The sequence below is a fragment of the Pyxicephalus adspersus genome, chromosome 1, assembly GCF_032062135.1.
Source record: "Pyxicephalus adspersus chromosome 1, UCB_Pads_2.0, whole genome shotgun sequence".
Lineage (NCBI taxonomy): Eukaryota > Metazoa > Chordata > Amphibia > Anura > Pyxicephalidae > Pyxicephalus > Pyxicephalus adspersus.
The window spans coordinates 42,472,130-42,475,286 of NC_092858.1; the positions used below are offsets into that span (position 1 = coordinate 42,472,130).

At 40.7% G+C, this 3,157-nt stretch overlaps 1 protein-coding gene across 1 annotated transcript in view; it reads left to right on the forward strand.

The window, feature by feature from the left end:
* Positions 1 to 3,157, forward strand: part of PYM1 (PYM homolog 1, exon junction complex associated factor) — an 11,106-nt gene that overhangs the window by 690 nt on the left and 7,259 nt on the right. The gene's annotated exons all lie outside the window — the stretch shown is intronic.

Genomic DNA, 3,157 nt, shown 5'->3' on the forward strand with positions numbered 1-3,157 from the left:
CTCCAGGCACCATGCTATGTTGTCCCTCATAGCTGACCCATTACATTCTCTACAAGCTGGGCTGTCACTATTGTATGAAAAGTGAATTCACTTCACTGTTCACTCCCATCATCCCCAATCTTCTCCTTTACTTTCTTGTCTTCAGTGTGATAAAAGAGAAGAATCTTTTGTCCTGGTGTGATGGCGTGAAAACATATATTTATTTATATATATACCAAGTATACTTTATATTTAAAATATATATTGTTTACCTTGCATAACAGCATGAACATGTATGTGTCAATACAATTCACACTTTACATTTTTGGCCATTACCTTACTCTGATGATGTCTTAAACTGAATCGAATCAGCCAAAGTTGCATAGTCCGGACACTAGTTGGTAGCCAGCCTCAAACAGACTTCCAAATAATCATCAGTCATGGTGGAAGGGTATTTGGACTTAACCACCAGTAGAGTTTATTTTGAAAGGCAGGCCTCCGCGATCTACTTGTGTTGCCCTTGCAATCTACCTGTTGAGCACCCCTGTATTAGATATAGATATGTATTCTTTCCTATTGTTAAAGTGGTAGTAAATCTAAATAAGAAAACATTGTGAGCAGCAGGTTATTTAATGTGGAAAGGACAGGCTCAGCCTCTTCTGCAATACAACTTCCCTACCTGTTTACAATCTTCACCATAACATACATCTCGGTCAATGACCCCGCTGTATCTGGCTGCCAGGAGTGAATGTTTGTATGTGTGGCTTTCACGCCTGGCCAGTTATGATGGCCAAAGATCCTAAACCTGGGAAAGGATTGGGGTAAGATTTCATCTTGGCTGCTTTAGGCTCAATGCTTAGGGTGGGTGGACTAGTTTATACACTTTACTAAAAATGCCTGTCATTTAAACAATCCAAAAGTGAAGCCAGATCTTTACCGCAAACTTATCAAAAAAAGAACCAAACACGCACTGTTTATGTGCTAGGCAGCGGATGGTCCCTTACCTCCAGGGGTGTACCGTGGCATACCAGGATTTTACCTAATGGCATTTACGTAACACAGAGTGGAACGGCAGCTGTTTTATTATTATTTTTTAAAACCCCCCTCTAACCCAGAAACGTAACCCTTACCTTAACATGGCACTAAAAATCAACTCCTGCTATATGAACTAAACCTAAAATATAACACCTCGACACGACTGTCAAACTCAAATACACAGAGGGCCAGAAACAAAGATGTTTTGCTTCACATTCAATCTGGAACAAGCCCATAATAAAGAAGGAGGCCTAAGATTTAAAAAAAAATTTAATGCATGATAAAAAAAGGCCATAATAAGCTATGCAGAAGCGAAGTCTTTTGGATTTTGTTTATCCTGGAGTGTGACAAAACTTTTACTTTGGTGTAATCTGCATGGTTGTCAGTAGTATAGTAGGGTAAGTAGTCTTGTTTTTTCTTATTCTTTTTTCTAATTGTTTTACTGCCAGAGAATGCAATGTGAGACCAAATCAATTGCTGCATTTATTTGGTTTCACATTGCATTTCCTGGCACAATTCTCTGGCTTACTTGTCAGTATAAAACTCTGTGGGGTCCGCGCATAGGCTGCTGTTTAATAGACACCGCCGCTACTACAATTCCCAGCATCACTTGCATCTATAAAATGCGGAGCCACACATAGGCAGAGAGGCTGCTGGTCTAAAGACGTGATACTAGGAATTGTAATAGCGGCATCACTTGTGTCTATAGAACAGCAGCCTAATATGAATTGCAGCTGGCCTGCAGTTACTATGGATTGCAGTAGCGGCGGGTCCGCAGCTATTAATATTAGGAATTCTTTTGCGGGTCAAAAAAAAGGACGTTTCGGGACAGATTTGGCACCCGTGCCCTAACACTTTCATAGTCGTTTGCTGTAAGAAGCCAGTCTTGGGCTACATACACACGTCAGATGACTCTTGTCCGATAATCCCCTCAGGGCTGATATCGGGTGAGAATCTGGTGTGTACAGTGCTCCTTGTCCGTTGTTCCGTCCTGGCAGATCCACCACTGACTGACAATCGCAATGGAAGTGAAGGGAAGAGCACGCAGCAAGGTGCCACTCCGTCGTTCTCCCCCTCCCCTCTCCATAGAGCAAACCGGCACTGTATGTACAGCACCCATTCATGCATCATGTAGTATTTTGTCGTTGGAAAGGATTGTGAAAGACTTAATTATGTCTTCTCCTAATTTATATTGCAGAAGGGGCAGGCAATGTCCCTTCTGCAATGAAACATACTTACCTGCCTATTCTATCTTTTTCCTCAGAGTATACTGAACCTTTATGAGCAGTTCAGTGTAGGATGCCAGGATATTCGAGGAATCCTGGCATCCCCCAGGGCTGCTGGGACTGAATGAGCTCCCACATGCATGCCCATCCTCCCAGCCTGGTCAATCTAGATGGCAAGATATCCAACAGCCAGGAGAGGACCGGATAAAGATGACTCCTCTGACGAATTGCGGACAGGTGTGTGTATAAAACAATTGCAATCAGATTGGTAAGTTTTTCTTGTTGCAGAAAAACTTGCCTGTCCCTGCTGCGATCAAGGACCTGTCTGGTCATAATGTTTTATTTTTAGAGCTTAGATCTGCTTTATATAGAGTATTTTTTTTTTTTTTTTTTATGAATTGACATATAGATTTTTTTTTTATGCGAGATGGTGACAAAATTGTTTTTTTTAACTGAGAAATCCAGATAGTATAAACCAGATAGAGCAATATAAATATAGCCCAGTCTAGGTGTGTGAGCAGGTACTTTAAAGGTGAAAAAAACCTCACATATAAATATAAACATATCTGTCATTTAGGCTTTTTTGTCTACTGCAGATTTACATATGTGGGAATGGTTTGTTCCATATATTCCCTTCTACACATTCTACCAAAAGTTTTCACATTTTGTTGCCTTACAACTAATTCACATTTCTCAGTCTGTGCATGTGTGAGGTTACCTTTGAAACATTCACTGTTGGTAAAACTTTTGGAGAAGGGAGACCATGCAGCAGGCTTCCTGTAACATGTCTACATGTGTTGTGTGAAAGGCAATGAGCCCGTTTGTTGGGACAAAATTATAAGAAAATCTTTATTTGACACCAGTACAGGACGCCATATATGATTGACGGTGTGTAGTGGAGTACATTAGTTATATAT